The sequence below is a fragment of the Conger conger genome, chromosome 6, assembly GCF_963514075.1.
Source record: "Conger conger chromosome 6, fConCon1.1, whole genome shotgun sequence".
Lineage (NCBI taxonomy): Eukaryota > Metazoa > Chordata > Actinopteri > Anguilliformes > Congridae > Conger > Conger conger.
Genome location: NC_083765.1, coordinates 37846028 through 37866787, shown reverse-complemented (window position 1 = coordinate 37866787; position 20760 = coordinate 37846028). Strand labels below are relative to the sequence as shown.

Here is a 20760-nt window from a genome sequence, read left to right as displayed (position 1 = left end):
CCTACGTACCTGGCTAGGAAAAACTGTGAGCTGAATGGCCTGTTCAAATCACCAATGTCCATATTAATATGTTCACTGTTTATGCCTCATAGATACCCAAGTGTATACTTTATTTGATTAAATCCTCACCATTCATGTTACGCCAGTTTGTTTGAGTTCAACATCTTTTTAACAGACACATTTTCAGCAACGAAAACATTTCATTTGTGGAGAGCAGTTTTTTGCCACTGGTCCTGTTCATCCTCAGCGAGTCAGTTAGTGAGGTTGATGAGGGTGAGCTTGACCTTTGACTCTGTTCTTCAGAGAAGAAAGGCAGTGTGTGTTTTATATTCATAGCACTGATGAGGAGACAGACTCCTGCTGAGGTTCATAAACGTAATTTCCTCGCGAAACGCATCTGCATAATGTACCCGCCAATTACCTTCCCATGAGGGTAGCTGACGATCTTCAGATGGAGAAAAATCACAGTTTTCGTGCCCGCTGTACAACTCTGGGCCTTTAACAGAACTGGAATGGAGCAGTGTACGTTTTATAAATAAAATATATTATCAAGATCCGAAAAGACATTGTAACGCCGCACAATATATGGGCAAATATACAGTTATTGCCCCTTTCAAGTATTGCAATAACTTGTTTTTTAAAGTATATTGTGGGGAAATACAATGGGGACCAGAAGTTGAGGACACTACCAAGTCCTGGTGGTTTTCATTACGTATCAAGGAATAATGCAACTGTGATACTCCACTTATTCAAGAATGCATTATTGAGAACAAAGGGAGCTTATTAGGATGGCATTCCCAGCACAGTCACCAGATCTGAACCCAGCTGAACATCTGTGGGAATAGTTGAAGAGGGAAAAGGCCAAACATCAAGTAACAACAACAGATCATCCATGGGTAGTGTCTTGATATTGCAAAGACCCGGGGCTTAGCCCAGCACAAAATACCCTTTTTTTTAATCGCACATTCACATGCACTTTAAATGATTAAAATAATAAATATTATTCAATAAATATTTGTGAATTTAATTATGTACGTAGCATAACAATAATTTATTATGCCATAAGCACTTTAAAACATTAACGTAGAGCAAAAAGTAACCGTCCTTGAGTTTAATTTAACTCACTTGCATCATTATTCTGGCAGTGATGGTAGCTAGTTGGCTATACTAAGATATGTGTTCTTGCCCACGCTCCTGTCAAATATAAACCATCTTGTGCATAAAAACATTGTTTTCATTTCCGTTATGACACTAGCTGCAACCAGACATTGTTGCTCCAGTAACAAGTCTGCCTAAATTGTGAACTTGCCTGTTACCACCTTGAATTTCGCTCTTCTTAAAACACTTAAAAGCTAATACACAGTCAATATGAAATCCAGTCGTCTATCTACATCCAGCAGAATCTAGGACACATAATGAAAAATGCATGTAGCAGCAGCCAATTAGAAAAATATGGAAAGCCAATTCCCTTGAAAAACTCACTCATTTGAAGGGCACTCATTTTTTAAAAATCTTTGACAACTTGGCTAAATTTCTGCTTGTCTGTTTTCTCTGTTTTCTCTAGAGATCCACTTTTGTGTTTTAAGGCATTTTATGCTTGGCTGTAGTTCACTCGTCTTTGCTATGTTCCTAACTACTACCTGTCGCTGACATTGAAACTAGCTATGGTTAGCTTAATCGTTCTGCATCATCAGGAAAACTTGACAAGTGACAACAACCATGTTTACCAGAAATCTTTGCATATTATCAGAAAAAAAAAGAAAGTAGGTTACAACGGATAATTTCATTGAAAGCATTTGCAATATCTGCATTCTATGCGCATGTTTGACATGTTTGGAGGCTATTGTACTTTGTACTATTGTACTATTATTTTTTAAACGTGAGCAACCATGAAGTGATTATCTGTGTCAAATTGGTGATCTTGTCGTGTGGAGTGTTGTTTTGTATGGGTGAAAGTCGTAATGTCAAGATCCTGTGTTTGGAATTTGTGGTTCTATGTGGCAGGAAATCATATTTAACATTTTAAATGTGTTTTAAATACAAATACTCTCAAAGATGTGGAGTGGAACAGACCTCCACCCTTCTAGATTTCATAGCCTTGGTTCACCCTCCACCTATGGGGGGTAAGGCGGAGTAGTTACGCAGTCTCTCATATTCTGGAGCTTTTTGTGCTTTTAACATTGTGTTTCGCATTCTCAGTACTGATAATTCATCGGATAATAATTTGCATTGAAAAGAGACCCAGGGCTATAGCCCGATAGCCAGGGCCTAGGCACACCACCGGGCAGTGTTGAGAAAGTGCTGGGTTGAAGTGTACTTGGTAGTGTACTTGGTCTGCAAACACACTGAGGGTGCTGTTAGAAGCATGTTTGCATTTGTCATGCTCCAGCATTATTGTGAAGTTTTCCTTTGTCCGGATTAGGGGTGGGGTGCAGCTAGGAGAGTGCTGGCAGGAGCTACACCATCTCCCTAAGTGTATGTGTGTATGTTTTCATTTGTGTTTGTGTGTCTATGTGCATACAGGTTTTTGTTGGTGTGTATACATTTGCTTTTGTCTATGAGTGTGTGGGGCGGCCTGTAGCGTAGTGGTTAAGGTAAATGACTGGGACACACAAGGTCGGTGGTTCTAATCCTGGTGTAGCCACAATAAGGCCCTTGAGCAAGGCCCTTAACCCTGCATTGCTCCAGGGGAGGATTGTCTCCTGCTTAGTCTAAGCAACTGTACATCGCTCTGGATAAGAGCGTCTGCCGAATGCCAATAATGTAATGTAATGTAATGAATGTGTGTCTGTCTGTAAGTGTACTTTAGTGCTACAGGGAGTTCTGTTGTGTCACTGACCTGCGCTTCACGCATGCATTTGATGAGCAAAGAGAACTTTGCAAAGTTTAGCAACCCCTGTGGTCTTCTCTCCTGGGGAATGGTTCAGTCTATGGTGCCCTGGAATCCGAGAAATTTGGGGCAAGTCCAATCTTCTTTCACGGGGGTAGTAGCCAAATGCTGTACTTTCCGGTTCTGCTAGACTGCGGATGGGATGGGAGGGATTTGGGGGAGGTTTCACATACAGGGAGAATAATACTCTGAGGCTTTCCTGCCCTCAACTTTCGCCCAACAGAACATTAATGATGTCACACATCTGGAACCCCCCCGCCACCCCACTCCACTTCCAAACTCTAATCAATACCAACCCGCACCTCCCTTGCCCCCCACAACTCCATCGACCCACTGCCATCCGCCGGCGAAATTTACAGCATCCTAATTAGAATTATTAATTGAAAATAGGAAATCGATGTCTACAGGCCAAGCTTGGCTCGATTAGGTTTAATCGGGCTGACATTGTCTCTGGGCACCAGCAGGTCTTAGCGCTGTGGCTAACGTGACCTCACGTGTGCGCGCGCATACACTTCTCAACCTCTGCACCTTTCTCAACCCCCAACTGCCAAACCTCCATCATGTTAAGACCCCATGGGGAATGGGGTCTTAACATTTGCCAGTTGTTACTGGGGGCCAAGCAGCTAAGCTTTTTAAAATTATTATTATTCATCATCATCATCATCATCATCATCATCTTTTTCTTGTGTGTCTATGGCAGCCCCTTGAACCTTATGATAAAAAGTTCAGAAATTTGGCACATCTAGCGCCACCCATGGGTCAAAGTTGGAGGTACTTTTACGCACATATGTATTGAGCCCAATGCTTGATTTTCAAAAGGTACGATTGGCAAACATCAAGTGAAGTCATAACTCAGCAATGCTTAGATGTATCAAAATCAAACTTGGTACAAGTTTGGTACAAGACTCAGGACCCCATTTTGAGGAAGCACCAATACTTTTCCAATTTCACCAGTGGGGGGCAATAAGCAAAAATTCATTTTGGCTAATAACTGGTGATGTGTTTGCTTAAAAAAATGTTTTTCCTGTCTGGTGATATGAGAGGTTCCAATGCCGAGAAAGGTTTTGATTTTCAAAATAGTTTGTTCAGTACAGCCAATCAAAATGGTAAGTGAAGCCGCCAAACAGGTGAAGGCATATCTCAGCAACGCTTTGATGTGTTGATATCAAACTTGGTATATGGACTCAGGACTCCTTCCTGAGGATGTGGAAAAACAATTGGTGTCATGGCGACCCAGCCCTGCTGGACTGCTTGGCCCCCTTCAACCCTGCTTGCAGGTTTAATTGTTCTCTCGCTTGTTTAAAAGGTTTTTTCAGGTGGGGTTGGGAACAATTTGGGTAGGTGGGGGGGGGGGGGGGGGTTGAATTATTTATGAAGAGAAGCAGTGGACTGTGTGACAATGTGCTGATGAAGACAGTTTGGGTAAAGCTCTGCAGGGTGCGTTGAATAAGCTGCTGTTTTTTTTTTTTTTGCTTTGCTCTTGGCAAAGACTCCTGCATTCCTCCCAGTTATCCTGAATATATCGAGTTGTTCTTTCATGGCTAAGAGAGAATGGCTTCACTGACTAAAGGGTACTTCAGTGTGCAAAGTAAAGGTGAGGGTCTCATGGTCATAGCAATGACCTTTTTACCTTTGATTCATGGTGCTCATAGCCAATGAGCACTGACTGTTCCACATTCTACCTCCACTGTCTTTAATAACATCCCAATTGTGCTGAGCTGGACACTCAGAGGCTTTGTTTCTTCTGGGTTGTTTTTTTTTTCTGTGTTATGGAAGGATACGGCACTGAAGTAATAAAATATGGCACTACAAGGTAGCTGACATCTCTTCTCCGGTCTGTTGAGTGGAAATGTTCTAGCACCTGTTTCCCAGGTTTCAGGCAGATGCCTTGGTTTTGTTTCAGCGCTTAACAACTAGAGCAGCAACTACAGGCTGACTCCGGATCAGGTCTGTCCCATTGCGTAGCGGCAATGAAGGAAATGAGACTGTCCCAGAGTCAGTTCTGTTTCATTGCCGTATGGTCATCATGTTTTCCAAAGCAGTTTCCTCACCTGGGTTTCAGTTATCGCTCAGCATGAGGTCAGTAGAGGCTCCTTTGATCACACACATTAGGCAATAATCACATTACATCTCCCCAGCCATCCACGTTGATAAGTCAGTTACCCTTTAACGAAATCTGATTAACCCTAATTTAAATCTAATCACATGCTGCATTTGTTGTGGTTATTATAACTGCAGACATCCAGCGGGGTGTATTTGTATAGTGCTATATCATTTTTTTAATCTGTGGAAAGCAGCATATTCGCATAAAACGAGGAGTTCTGTCATCAAAAATGGTTTGCAGCAGGAGTAGGTTAATAAAAAATGACATTGATTAAAACAGACAAACTGAAATTAAATTAAAATGTAAGGGTCTAAACTTAATTAAATTAATTTGAATTAATGTAATAATCTTTCATTTTTGACACTGGATTCTCTGTCATTACGGGATGATTCTTAGTGTAAACTTGGTCATAGGAAGACGCATCTTTTTCAATTGATGGAGCTGGCTGGAGCAGATCTTTTTATCTTTTTGCTTAATGTGCAATATCTGGAATAATTTTCTCATCTTTTTTTCCAGAACTCTTGTGTTACTGCAGTGCTGTTTTCTTCAGCAAATCATTTTTAATTGATGAGTTTGAAACCAAAGTTATTATCAATCACACCATTAAGTCTAGAATGAGCTTTGTCAGGTTAAGTGTGCTGACTTGTTTGGGGTTAAAGGAATTTGTGAGCTTGTTGAAAGAAACATGGTTTCTTTTGGAGTGCATTACGCTTGTAATATTATGTTGTCCGTAAATGCTCAGAACAATTTGCCACATTGGCTATTTACAGTTTTTTTCTGCGCTGTTCTTGTGCTGAGCCGGTGTTTAGTATTATTTTTAAAATCTTAATTTCCATTACATGTATTCTAATTTCTCTACCCTTAAAGCAGCAGATAATTTCAATGGGACCTTTACCACATTCCACCATTAATGTGAGCCGTGGCCCTGAACACGTCACAACACAACAGCCCCTTGAGCTGTGTTATGTCCTTCTTTAGGGCCACAATACATCTGTAATATAATTTGTGGTACCTGGAAAGGTAGGACACAGCAGAATGCCAGCTGCATGGCTCAGGTGGGAGTTTCATTGATAGGTCTGAACCTTGCTCCATTACTATGTTCTCAGACAATTGTGAGGCATTTTCTGATTGTCCAATGCTGAAAAGCCTTTTTAACTACTCCCACAAGTTGTCGACTTGACCAAGTGCCACTCACCAGTGCCACAGCGTGCATATTGAAGGCTAAATGGACTGAAATATAGAAATTCCAACAGGCATTCCTTGATGCCATCTGCAAATGGACAGTCATTTACAGCAGCAAGGTAAATCAGCAAGGACTACTTTCAAACCTGATGTAATTGCAAAACGAGTTAAAATGTGCAAAACTTAATTGTCTGTGCCATCTGTTGGCTCTTTGGTGAACACAGCAATGCTTTATGTCCATGAGAGCAACTTCATCATGTAGTTCTGCCTCAGCTGGTTTCAGAGTGGATAGCCCTGCCACTGATAACATGCTTATTGAGAAATGCACATACAGTTTTTCTAGTAGAATGTTTGAACTTTAAAATGCATCAACAAGACTGTAATATACGTTTTTTTGTTGTAAATGTCAATCTATTGTTGCTGCTGTTGTACTGTATGTGTGTATGGGTAAATTGCATACTGCGCCGAATATTTGTAATTCCTCTGTGTGCAGAGTACTGGGCAGATACTGATGCACTCAGTCGCTCAATTACTATTTTTATTTGCCATTCTGTTTATGTATACTTTCCTTCCTCTCCATGTCAAATAATAATTGTTTTCATGCAGGTCACAATGAGCCACTATTGTGTCATTTGTCAAGGGATTGTGCTAATCTGTTGTCAATGGGGAACCGATGAGAATAATAGATTGTAATGCAAAATCAAAAGTGCCATGAAAGGACAAATGAGAGACAGGCCCTATGAGGTACAGAAATTAGAGAGACAAAACTGACCCAAGACCAGTTCTGCTTTCTTGCCTCATGGCTACAGAGGGCAGAAGTTATACAAAAAATGACCCAAGATCAGTTCTGCTTTTCTGCCTCATGGCTTTGAGGTGCAGAAATGAAAGACAAAACTGACCCGATAACAGTTCTGTATCTCTAGTCTCTAGTCCCAGTGGTGTTTTTTGGAGCCCGGTCTTGCAGTGCAACCGCTTGCTGGCCCGCCTAGAAGGAGGGGGTGGGGGACCGGGAACAAGACAAACGACGCTCCCAGCAGTGGCAGCGGTTACCACGGCGCATGCTTCTTCCTGCCTCTCTCTTTTTTCTTTTTTTTTCCACAACTCAGCAAGAATTCACAATTATTAGCATTGGCATGTTTTTTCTACCCCCTACTGTATATTTAGAAAAACATCCATCAGCTTCCAAACGATACTTCCAGAAGGTTCTCTTGTAGCGACTGTGGGCAGTAGTCAATGTGCTAATAAATAAGCTTGTAATAACTGTCAGTTGCCCGCCCCCCCTGGCCCCCCGCTGCCCCCCCTGAGGAAGACCTTCATGTGTTCAGAATCGACAGGCCTTTACAACGGCTGGTTTAATGAGGCCAGAGGCATTTATCAGGCTGGTTTACAGAATAATGTAACGATCACTCACGTAAAAGACCATTGTAGAAACCCAACTTCTTTTCATTTACATTCAGTTAGAGTACGGTCCTGTGAAAACAGCCGGCTCTAGTGAAAAGGCAGGGGTATTTATATTCTCATTGGCTGAAACGGTTGTCTGAGATTGCGTTTCATTATATTTATGCAATTTTGTCCGGCTTTTTTGAGGTTGACAAAGTAAAAGCTTCTTGCCAAATGACACACAGAAGACCAAATCTAGTGTTTTCTAATTAAACATTCCTTCAGAATATCATGTACTTTGACTGATGTACCCTCTGGTGTATTCCTGCATTGTACCTCTTCCTTCAAAGGCGTAAAAATCGATGTAACCTGCAGCGCCAGGTTCAGGTTCATTCATCCTGAATTTCGCGGCTACCGCCCCCTCAAGAGTCTACCTGTGACAGCAGGTGAAGGACTACCCCCTCCCCTCCATTTTGAGTCTTTTTCTTAATCTTTTTGAGCTTTCCCCTTCTCTTCTTTCTCTTTTCTGCTTACTCTAGCTTCTTGTAACCTTCTCTCCCTCACTCTTTCTCCATCTCTCTCTCTGGTGAAGTCTATTGATTATTGAGGTAAGGGAGCTTTAGAGCAATCCAGTCCTGTAGCAGGTATCTCTGCAGTGAATGCAGGCTCATTTTGCTGGTGTCTGCTGCCCCGTCTGTAACCTCGAGCACACCGGAGCCGTGTTTGTTTTTCTGATAAGGTCTATGGGACACGGAAATTGGCATATGAACCGACCGCCCGGGCCTTGATCTGATGGCGGTTTGAAGCCGCGATGGCAGGTAATGAGAGACCATTAAGAAACCTGGAGGAGCCGGAGAAATTCACAACCACAGAGCCGGATGGAGTTATGGCCCCTTTGCGGAATTTGTGGTTTCCAGGTTCCCGGCTCCCTTAGGTTGGCCCACACAATGACTTCCTGTCCTGTCTTAATTGAAGACCTTATGAGTGATTGAATCATCATTTATGGCAGCCGAGCTATAGTAATGTTCAGAAAATTGATTCGCAACCCTCCCCACCTGGCCGTGTGCAATTAAATGTTTGATTTATTTGCGACATTAAAAACCGCAGAAGGGAGCATCCTCCCCAAAGAGTGATTGGATGTGCAGCAGGGACATGCTTTGGCACAGAGGAGTGCTGTCACCTGGGGCCCTGTCACCCTCCTCTGGCCTCTCCTGTAGAGGTTCTTCCCCTACTTTCAGCCAGAGGACAGGGGCCATCACAGGACAGCCAGGCACAGGTTGGCTCCTTTCAGTGACTGTTGAGGACTACAGTACAGTAGAACAATGCAGTTAAATTAGTGTTGTTGGACTGATGTGTGGCTCATTCTTGTATGGCGTTGTTTCTGGATGTGGATGAGCCCATGGTATCTAATCCAGACTCTATTTCTGGCCATGGACCCTCTTGTGCGTGTAAATGAGAAAATATAATGCATCTCTCCAAAGAAGATGTGGAGAATGTTCCCCCCTTCTGTAGAGCATCCGTAAAAACCTTTTTCAGATAATTTTCATAGACTTTTTAATTTTGCCACACCATTTACACCTTTACCTGAAGTCCTGACCAGGTCAGAGGTCAGGTATGTTTGTGGATAACAGAACTACTTGATTGTTTTCCTCCTCCGTTTTCCTCCGTTGTCCTGATAAGCCAGCAAAACATCCATCCAGGACTCTTAGCTAAGCCCACCATCCAATCATTTCTGCTGAATATGGTCTGCCAAGACACACACTGCATGTAGTCTCTGTTTCTGAACACTGCTCTGTTGATCTCAGCTAGTGGGCCCCATACTTTTCCAGTCCAATACCCTTTTAAACCATTAATGACTTTACCAATTTCACCATTTTTGCAGCAAGTAAACTTGAACTTCCATTTAAGGCATGATAAACAGAAATATTTTTTAAAAGTATACTGTACTTGATATACGTATTTACTTGTATACTTTTGTATTTGTATTTGTATTTTGTACTTGTATACCAAATAGAATGACCTTTTTCTTCTTTAGTCAAATATTGATTAATTAGCAGATAAGTTTTCTTTCTATGATGCCAACCTTTCTGAAAATATAGCCTTTCTTAAAACATGTTCAGAGGTGGAATTTAAATTGAGTCTCAGGGTAACACTTTATATAATAAACAATTTATTTGCACAAAGTCTGACAGAGACCTAGTGATATCGAAATGTTGTTGACTACACTACTCCATCCATTAAATTGTGCATTATATTCAGTGTTGCCCTTAGTTTCACGAAGGAGAAGTCTATTTGAAGATTCCCTGCTAAGTTTTAGCAGGTCCTGACCCACAGCGTGTTTATTTTTAAGTTTGTATATTTGCCATGCATTACACGTAAAAATATACACAGCTGAAATACCGAGATTAAGTACATAACAAAGTATTGTGGACAAAATAAAGTGTAATAAAGTCTAAAAATGATTTCCATGTCCTTGCTTTCTGGTAAAGTGTGGCATGCTCAGCAATGCAATATATATCGTTGGCTTGGCAAAAATTTGGAAATGCACGTTTTTTGAGCATGTGTTTTTCTTGTGATAAATAGTTCTCAGTTGTGCATGTTTGTCTTGTGCATGTTTGTCTCAGTGCAAATCCCATTACAGATGCTTTGAAGCCCAGGTAAGGAGGGACTTGATGGTTCTCTCAGTCTTGTGCTGTGCCTGTTTTTTCTCTGCTTGGCGGGCAGTGACCTTCGCGGAGATAAGTTTTGTTTCCATCCTATCGGATTACGCCCCAGGACACCGAACCAAAAAGCCCCCCCCTCCCCTCCTTCTGGCTCCCTGACTGCACGCGGCCCATCCCTTAGCTCCCTGCCCTTCATCTTTCTCGGAGAAACAGCCACATCGAAAGTGGATTGCAGCGGAAGCTTCCAGGTGCTTTGGGATTCTGTGAGATCCAGTGCCTCATGCACGCCACATTCAACTTTCCCTTTGCGACTGGCTTATTGCTGATTTTCCCTGCCGGTGGTAGTTTCACTCTCTCTGTAAGGGTCTCTCAAACTCAGTCTAACCGATTAACAGTCCTGGGGCATAAATATATGGGACATTTATTCATGAAAACCATTTCTGTTATAGTGTGGCCACAACAGCTTGTTACAATTCAGGGTTGCAGTTGTGACTGGGGAGAAAACACGGGCCCCACCAGGAATGAGTTTCAGAACCTGTTATAGGTTCTTTTATATGTTATTTTTGTGTTATCCCTAGACAGTTAAGTGTCTTTTTCAAGGTGGTTTTTCTGAAGTGATAAACAAAGCTGTTAGAGTGTTTTGGTAAAGTAAGTTCTCCTGCGCAGTTGCATGGCTGTACTGCAGCGGTTTCTGGTGGCGCTGTGCAGCTGAAGTTGCTCGTTCCGTTTGAACTCTTTAATCCTCAGTAAAGTGCCGTCACAGACGTGCCGTTGAGAGCCTGCTTTGAGCTGCTTCAGAGCCTTTGTATGGAGGAGAGAGGAGGAGAGAGGGGTAGCAAATGGGGTTTACTGGGAATGTGCTGAGGCAGGCATTTGCATGCTAAAGGAGCTTTACGCTCTCACTCACACGCTCACCAGCATCCACAAGCTTGCAGGATCCGGGCCTGGCTGTCAGCCTGTGTGTCTGGCTGTCCCGCTCCTCACCGTGTGGTGATTTATGGCTGGAAGAAGCAGCCTAATTCACACACTCACTCATTCATGCATTCACTCACTGAATCACTCTTTACTCATTCACTCACTGAATCATTCCTTACTCATTCACTCACTGAATCACTCCTTACTCCTTCACTCACTGAATCACTCCTTACTCATTCACTCACTGGATCACTCCTTACTCATTCACTCACTGAATCACTCCTTACTCATTCACTCACTGAATCAATCCTTACTCATTCACTCACTGAATCACTCCTTACTCATTCACTCACTGAATCAATCCTTACTCATTCACTCACTGAATCATTCCTTACTCATTCACTCACTGAATCACTCCTTACTCATTCACTCACTGGATCACTCCTTACTCATTCACTCACTGAATCACTCCTTACTCATTCACTCACTGAATCAATCCTTACTCATTCACTCACTGAATCACTCCTTACTCATTCACTCACTGAATCAATCCTTACTCATTCACTCACTGAATCATTCCTTACTCATTCACTCACTGAATCACTCCTTACTCATTCACTCACTGAACATCACCCACTTACTCACTGTAACTCACACTTACAGACTCACTCACAATCACTCACTCACTCACTCACTCACTCACTCACTCACTCACTCACTTGCTCACTCGCTCGCATTTGAGAGATGAATGACATGCTCCCTTCACACATTCACTGATTGAATCATTCCTTACTCATTCACTCACTGACTCTGACCCACACTTAGACTCACTCATACAATCACTCTTTCACACAGTCGTTCACACAGTCACACACTCACTCACACACTCACTCACTCACTCGCTCACAGTCACACATTCACACACTCACTCACTCGCTCACACAGTCACTCACTCACACACTCACACACTCATTCTCACATTCATACACTTGCTCGCTCACTCACTCTCTCACTCACTCGCTCGCATTTGAGAGATTAATCACATGCTCCCTTCACGTTCTAAGACCTTCCAGCGATGAACGTTCTTTCTGAGAACTCATCCTAGCATCATGCTAATCCTGGGTTCTGGTGGCTCCCTAGCTACCGCAAAGCCAGGAGACTTTACTGAACATCCTGTTTGTTACGACCCCACGTATGGAACACATGATTCCAGGAGGCTTTGTTCCAGCACGCAGTGCCTGTATCAGCGAGCGTGGTGCTTAGCGACTGACGAGAAATAAGTTTCACTTTAAACTAAATTTCTATCACTTAGAGCCCCTCGAGTTGAGAGTTTGGAGGATAAGACGACAGAGACGGGGGGTGGGGGCAGTAGGTGCACCACATGGGGTATTGAGTTTGGCACTGCAGGGAGTGTTGCCAGTACGTCATCCTGGCTCAGTAGGGAATATTCCTTTTTTTTTGGTTTATTTTAAATTCCCTCTGTCCATTGAGAAGAACGGTTTGACAACCTGTTTATTACGTGATTGATTGACAAGTGAAGCATGTCTGCCTAGTAGGGATTCATCCAACCCAAATACCCAATAATGCATTGTGTATGGATATTTCTTCTTCCCAAAGTCGGTCAATGGTTTTTCAGAAGATTTCCATTTTGTCATTTGTGGGTTAAGTCATTGGATTCCCATGGTACTACAGAAAACAACTTGCAGTGCAGTGAGCAAAAAGTAAGCATTGTATGGAATCATGCTACGCTTTCTAAAAAACAGAAATATATGTCTCACTCTGTAACAGCATGCTGAGTTAATCTAAAATCAGCTCATTCCAAACAGACCTGGGTCAAACACAATTGTTTTGCATTCAAAAGCTTTACCGAGCTTGCCTTGAGTACTGAAACCTATGAAATACTCAAGAAGTGCAAAATCTGCCTTCTGGTCCTCTTGGTTGTTTCAATTGCACTAGGTTAGATCAATTGAGCACAGAAAACTTGAATCCAAAACAAATACATATCTCACCCAGATCCCAAAGGAGCAGCATTATGAAAATAAAACTATATTTATTGCGCACAATGAAACACATAATTTTAATTTCTCAACACATGACCCATTATCTTATGGAGTAACAGAGCTGGAAGCTGTTCAAATTCACCTGGGTTGTCAGCAGCCACTTTGGCACCCACAGACTGCTGCTTGCCTTCCGGTGCCAAAAACTGATTTAACCTCACCTTTAAATGCCTGCAAACCAATGCCCTCACCTTTAAATGCCCCCAAACCTATGCCCTCACCTTTAAATGCCCACAAACTGATGCCCTCACCTTTCAACGGATCTTGCCTGGTGCAATTGAGCCAACCAGGAGGACCAGAAGGCAGGGTTTGCACTTTTGAGAGTGTTTAGTAGGTTCCAGTATACCAGACAAGTTAAAGTGAAAAGTGTTGAAAAGCATTTTAATCCAAAACAATTACATATTTCACCCAGGTCTGCCTTTCAGTGCCCCCAAATTCATACCCTCACCTTTCAATGCCCCTACGCCAACACCAGATATTTTATGGCACAGCATTTCCAGTTTGCTTTGACCTCACATGTATCCTTCTATCGCTTTTCTTAGTTAATAGCTTTCAGTTTCTCTGTAATTGACAGCCATAGGCAAAATCCTTTATGACATTAATTAAGCTAACAATTTTTAGTGTTTTTTTTGAGAAGGGGAGCATTTTTTGCAGTTCTCAACTAGAGACAGCTTATTATTATGCTATGTCTTATTATGTTGCTTCTTTTCGAAATCCAGCATGGAAAAAAGTAATGCGCTTATGGGATTCTGTTTATAGCTTGTTTGATTATTATCCTTATAAAATGAAATGAATCACAAAAAACCAGAGTCTGTTTTTTTAAGGATCAAGTAATGCAAGTAATATTTCCAATAAATTATTCAAATTAAAACTATGTAATTTATTTACTCTTTCAGTGTGTTAAACAACCTCCATTCCTGGTAGGTGTGTATCTCTGATGAATGAGGTTCTACTGCGCGCGCACACACACACACACACACACACACACACACACACACACACACACACATAGTAGTATGGCTAATCTTTTTGAACATCTGCATTTGTATTGTTTTTAAAATACGCCTTTAAAAGGAAATTATGTGTTGCAATGCTTCATGATTAATGATATGTCAGTGTTATGTCATGAGTTTTGTGCACAACAATTGCAATGCCAATGTATATTAGGCGAGAAAAGTTTCATTCTCTCTCATTTACACAATTTCCCTTCTGAATACAGATGCATATACAGATAGTGTCTTCTCTGCTCACCCTGAATGTCCCGACACACATTATCCTCACTGGCTTATGAACAGTACTTTTCCTCTCTATGCATCAGTGGTCCTCACTCCTGGTCCTGGAGAGCCGCAGGGTGCGATGGCTTTTGTTTTCGCCTTAATATCAGCAACCAATTCAGACCCAAGAAACCAGGTGAGGTGGATTATTTGTGCAATGAATTGTTTTAATTTATCAATTAAGTGCTGAGTAACAACATAAGCCAGCACACCCTGTGGCTGTCCAGGATCAGGAGTGAGGATCACTGGTATACGTCTTCCTTTTATATGCTGTTATAGGTCATTTTAGCCTCATTCAGTGGCTGAAGTGGCTGTTAACCAATCTGAAATATAACCCTAAATGCAAAGCATGTCTCACAAACACATCATCACACTGCTATTTTCACCAATACACTCTAAAAATGGTTCCAATGTTGGGTTAAAGGGTCTATCTAATTAAACGGTTCTTTGTTGGCCAAAATGGTTCTTTGTATGGGAGTTTTCACACTTCACACCTATAATAGAGGGTTCCATGAAAAACTGAAACAGGTTCCCCTATGGAATCAAACACCATTTCAGAACCCTTTTTAGTACCTGTAGTATAGCAGTAGCTCCTCATTTGGCTGAACTGCTGTTATGTTCCTGTGTTCTGTCCTCTGTTAGTTTCATTGTTTATTATCATTATTCTTGTAATTTATTATTTTTCATATTTCATGTCTGGTGTTCTGTTTATATTCATTAGTCTTTGCACTCGTCTTCCCCTGTGATGTCTCTGTGACTTGCTTTGTGTATCGGTATTTTTAGTTGGCTAGGTAAGCAGTGTTTGGATAGTTAACTTTTGCTCTGTTTGTTTGTTTGTTTGTTTGTTCAAAAAAAAAAAAAAAAAAAAGGCCCTTGTCCTTATCTTTGTTGTACAGGTAGCAGTTGAAATTGTACTTACCTCTAGGGTCTTTCAGCGAACTTATCCCTGGTTATGGGTATGCACTTTGTTGTACGTCGCTCTGGATAAGAGCGTCTGCCAAATGCCAATAATGTAATGTAATGTAATGTAATGTCTGAGTCTGAATGTTTACTAGCCCAGTCACTCCCCTGTCTGTGTGCCCCACTATTCGGGTGTTTACGGTCCCTCTCCCCAGCAACGCATTCTAGCTCCTCCTGGGGGATCCCGAGGCGTTCCCTGGCCAGGAGAGATATATAATCTCTCCAGCGGGCTCTGGGTCTCCCTCGGGGTCTCCGCCCAGTTGGACGAGCCCGGAAAACCTCCAAAGGGAGGCGCCCGGGAGACATCCTATCAGATGCCCGAACCACCTCAATTGGCTCCTTTCGACGCGAAGGAGCAGCGGCTCTACTCCGAGCTCCCTCCGGATGTCCGAGCTCCTCACCCTATCTCTAAGGCTGAGCCCGGCCACCCTACGGAGGAAGCTCATTTCGGCCGCCTGTATACGCGATCTCGTTCGTTCGGTCACTACCCAAAGCTCGTGACCATAGGTGAGGGTTGGGACGTAGATCGACCAGTAAATCGAGAGCTTTGCCTTCCGGCTCAGCTCCCTCTTCACCACAACGGTCCGGTGCAACGCCCGCATTACTGCTGACGCTGCACCGATCCGCCTGTCGATCTCACGCTCCCTTCTACCCTCACTCGTGAACAAGACCCCGAGATACTTGAACTCCTTCACTTGGGGCAAAGACTCGTTCCCAACCCGGAGGGAGCAATCCACCGTTTTCCGGCAGAGAACCATGGCCTCGGACTTGGAGGTGCTGACTCTCATCCCGGCCGCTTCACACTCGGCTGCAAACCACTCCAGTGCGTGCTGAAGGTCACGGTCCGATGAAGCCAGCAGAACCACATCATCCGCAAAATGCAGAGATGCGATTCTGAGGTCACCAAGCCGGACACTCTCCTCACCTCGGCTGCGCCTTGAGATCCTGTCCATGAATACCACAAACAGGACCGGTGACAAGGGGCAACCTTGGCGGAGTCCAACACCCACAGGAAACGTGCTTGACTTTGTGCCGAGAATGCGGACACAGCTCTCACTTTGGTTATACAGGGACCTGATGGCTCGTAACAATGGCCCCGGTACCCCATACTCCCGCAGTACACCCCACAGGGTTCCCCGGGGGACACGGTCGAAAGCCTTCTCCAAGTCCACAAAGCACATGTGGACTGGATGGGCAAACTCCCATGACCCCGCCAACAACCCTGCCAAGGTAAAGAGCTGGTCCACTGTTCCACGGCCAGGACGGAAGCCACATTGCTCCTCCTGAATCCGAGGTTCGACCGTTGGTCGGAGCCTCCTTTCCAGTACCCTAGAGTAAGCTTTCCCAGGGAGGCTGAGGAGTGTGATACCCCGGTAATTGGAGCACACCCACCACCCCGGTCTGCCACTCTACAGGTACTGTCCCCGACCTCCACGCGACACTGAAGAGGCGTGTCAGCCAAGACAGCCCAACAATGTCCAGAGCCTTCAGCATCTCAAGGCGAATCTCATCTACACCCGGCGACTTGCCACTGAGGAGCTTTTTGACTACCTCAGGAACTTCCGCCAGGGATATAGGTGCAGATTCCCCCGAGTCTTTGGGCTCTGCCTCTTCCACAGAGGACGTGTTGTTCGGGTTCAGGAGCTCCTCGAAGTGCTCTTTCCACCGCCCGACAATATCCCCAGTCCGGGTCAGCAGTTCTCCTCCCCTGCTGAAAACAGCCTGAGACAAGCCCTGCTTTCCCTTTCTGAGTCGTCTGATGGTTTGCCAGAACTTCCTCGAGGCCAACCGAAACTCCTTCTCCATAGCCTCCCCGAACTCCTCCTATACCCGGGTTTTTGCTTCAGCGACTGCCGAAGCCGCAGCCCTTCTGGCCACCCGGTACCTGTCTGCTGCTTCAGGGGACCCCCGGGCCAGCCAAGCCCGAAAGGCCTCCTTCTTCAGCTTGACGGCCTCCCTCACCGCTGGTGTCCACCAGCGGGTTCTTGGGTTGCCGCCCCGACAGGCACCGATGACCTTCTGGCCACAGCTCCTGCTTGCCGCCTCTGCAATGGAGGCTTTGAACATGGCCCACTCGGACTCCATGTCCCCAGCTTCCCCCGAGATGCGTGAGAAGTTCTTCCGGAGGTGGGAGTTGAAGACCTCGCGAACAGGGGCCTCCGCCAGACGTTTCCAGTTCACCCTCACTACACGTTTGGGTTTACCGGGTCTGTCCGGCAGCCTCCCCGGCCACTTGATCCAACTCACCACCAGGTGGTGATCAGTTAACAGCTCTGCTCCTCTCTTCACCCGAGTGTCCAAGACATACGGCCGCAGGTCTGACGATACGACCACAAAGTCGATCATCGATCTTTGGCCTAAGGTGCTCTGGTACCAAGTACACTTATGAGCTACCCTATGCTCGAACATGGTGTTTGTTATCGACAATCCATGACCAGCACAGAAGTCCAATAACAAAACACCACTTTGGTTCAGATCAGGCAGGCCGTTCCTCCCAATCACCCCCCTCTAGGTTTCTCCGTCATTGCCCACGTGAGCGTTGAAGTCGCCCAGCAGAACTATGGAGTCTCCGGGTGGCACCCTTTCCAGGATGCCGCCCAGTGACTCCAAGCAGGCCGGATACTCTGAACTTCCGTTTGGTGCATAAGCACAAATGACAGTCAGAACTTTCCCCCCAGCGACACGTAGTCGCAGAGAGGTGACCCTCTCGTTCCCCGGGTGGAACTCCAACACAGTGGCGCTCAGCCGGTGGCTTGTGAGTATCCCCACACCCGCCCGGCACCTCTCACCTTGAGCAACTCCAGAAAAGAACAGAGTCCAGCCCCTCTCCAGGAGTTTGGTTCCGGAACCAGTACTGTGCGTGGAGGTGAGCCCAACTATATCTAGTTGGTACCGCTCCGCCTCCCGCACTAGCTCTGGTTCCTTCCCCACCAGAGAGGTGACGTTCCACGTCCCCAGAACCAGTCTGCGACGCCGAGGATCAGCACGCCCGGATCCCCGCCTTTGCCTACTGCCCGTTGGGCAAAGCACCCGACTCCGATGCCGACCCCTGCAGGTGGTGAGCCCACGTGACCAGTTCGGGATGTGGCCGGCCGGGCCCCGTGGGATAAGGCCCGGCCACCAGATGCTCGCCGACGAGCTCCCCTCCCGGGTCTGGCTCCAGCAGGGGGCCCCGGTTTCCCTTTTCCGGGCGAGGTAACTGGGTCGTTGTGTGGCCGTATCATGGGAGTCTTTGAATCGCTCTTAGTCCGGCCCCCCCCCCGGGACCAATTTGCCTTGGGAGACCCTACTGGGGGCTAACAGTGCCCCCGACAACCTAGCTCCCAGGATCACCGGGACACACAAACCCCTCCACCACGTTAAGGTGGCGATTCCTCGGAGGACTAATTATACTAACACACTAATATGTTTGTGAAACTAACAAACTAACATTCACTAGTTTTGGGTATGTGTAATTTAAATCACTTTACTAACTTACTAACGCATCTCCAGTAACTCCGCCTCCCTATTCTATCACTGATTACTTGCTTAGTTTCAGTGAAGTATTCGCACCTGTCTCTCTGTATCTCCTGATTCTCTGCAAATTGTCTACTCCCTAGTCAAGAGCTGTTTGTATTACATGTGTGTCCTTGTGAATCCAGTCTGCGTTTTTGTTTCCCCCTTGTTATTGTCCTATTACCCTTTCATGTGTCTCACCTGATGTTTATTTGTTAGACCGCCCTCACTCCCATGCCCCGCCTAGTTTGTCTCATTCTACTGTGTATTTATACCTGTCCTTCTCAGTTGCACGCTGCTAGTTCGTCTTGTCCTGTTTTCTTGTCCTGAGCCCTTGATTCCTTCCCCCAGTTCTAGCCTCCTTGTTTCCTTGCCCTTGCCCTTGCCCTTGCCCTTGCCCTTGCCCTTGCCCATTGGATTTCTGGTTTTGACCCCTGCCTGCTTCCCTGGACTCTTCCCTGGATATTTGTACCTCTGCCTTTTTGGACTGACCCCCTGGTTTTGACCTTGGCTTGTTTTTTGACTCCGCTCTGTCTGCCCCTTCACCTGCTAGTAAACTTGCCATTTTCCACACCCCTGTGTCTGCTTTTGGTTCCTCTGTTCCCCCCAGTATAACAACTGCCCTGTATTTCTCAAATTCAATCCCAAACCTATTGATGTCTAAATGCACTTGTAAATGCTCAGTGTCAGATCAATTCTGAAAGAGTCCCTTTTAATCAGTTTTTTGTGTTTTGTGTTTGTTTTTTACTGAAAAGGAAAAACTGTCGAGTTGCATTACAGTAACAAGTCCAATGTTTTGCTCCAATCTCCTGGATTTGCTAATTAGCACAATTCTTCAGCCAAGTGATTTAACTAATTAGTGAAATCAGCTGGCTGAGTGAGGGGTGAAAAAAAGACGTGGCAGAACTGTTTATTTTCTATACTTTCTGAACCTGAAGGTTGCAAGTTGTAAGGCCGGTTAGGCGATGCATGATCGGCTGATGGAAATCGCTTTATTGTCACCAACATTCCATTTTTGCTTGACTTTGATTTTGAACTTTGTCACTATTTAAAATGTATAAACACATAAATGATAGGAACGCATCGCCAAAGTGGAGTCGTTTGCGAGCTGAAGACATGGAAACTAGTTGATGACACGTTGATGTCGCTTAGCTTTATAGAGTTCTATAACGTTCTATAATAAATTTGTCATGACAGATGAGCCAGTGATGGGGTCCAAGTTCAGGGCAATTTATGTCTCAGCGATGGGCACAATGATGACAGCGACAACATCCGTTGCTTGTTAAACTAAAAGTCTATGGGCCAGATGCACTAAGCGTTTTGCGACGATTTTCGGGAAACATGCGTTGTATGTATCAAACTGGCGCACGGGGCTGGAACCGTAATATGCATGTGATCTCGGCGAGTCATCACATGTTGGAGATATTATAAGTGTGGCTGATTATGTATTCCGTTGAATTTACTAAAGTTCGCACAATTAACGAGATGCGTGAAACTTACTCCGCCTCTAATAAAACAATGTATTAAATTAACGAAGATTTCATGCAAAGCAATTGGAAGTGACTGAAATAACGTGCTCAACCGTAGTGACAGTAACTGAAGTTTTAAAAAATCATTGTTGCTACGAGTAAGAAATGTGAGTGGACTAAATCCAATGATATGCTGCTTTTAATCGCTTTTGTCCATCGCGGAAAGAGCGTGTGTTTGTTTTGATTAGTTATCCTCCAGAAAAGAAACATGAAATTAAAGGGACTGCCAAAAAATAGAAAATCACCTGTGACTTCTGTCACAAACATCCAGCCATACAAATGATTATGCTTCTAGAGAAATAAAAGATGTA

The 20760-nt window shown here is 44.5% G+C and overlaps 1 protein-coding gene across 1 annotated transcript in view; it reads left to right on the top strand.

Moving 5' to 3' along the window:
• LOC133131546 (multiple epidermal growth factor-like domains protein 11) overlaps positions 1–20760 on the top strand; it is a 116136-nt gene that overhangs the window by 52917 nt on the left and 42459 nt on the right. The window lies entirely within an intron of this gene.